This window comes from Fukomys damarensis, unplaced genomic scaffold, assembly GCF_012274545.1.
Source record: "Fukomys damarensis isolate Sample0158 unplaced genomic scaffold, DMR_v1.0_HiC HiC_scaffold_33, whole genome shotgun sequence".
NCBI lineage: Eukaryota > Metazoa > Chordata > Mammalia > Rodentia > Bathyergidae > Fukomys > Fukomys damarensis.
Window position 1 is genome coordinate 52,976,660 of NW_022900945.1, and position 205 is coordinate 52,976,864.

The window sequence follows — 205 nt, forward strand, 5'->3', positions numbered from 1 at the left end:
ACCCCTCCCCACTCCCACCTCCTTTCCCCTGACATCGGTGATGTCAGTCTCAGGGGTGGAATGCAAATTCTGTACCCCGCAGAGAGACGCACAAGCCGGGCAAGAGCCACGCCCTCTTCCTATCGCCATCCTCTTGGCTCCCTTCCCGCCCCCCGAAGAGCAGCTGGTCCTGTTGATAGCGACCCTTCCCCCATCTGACTCTCCG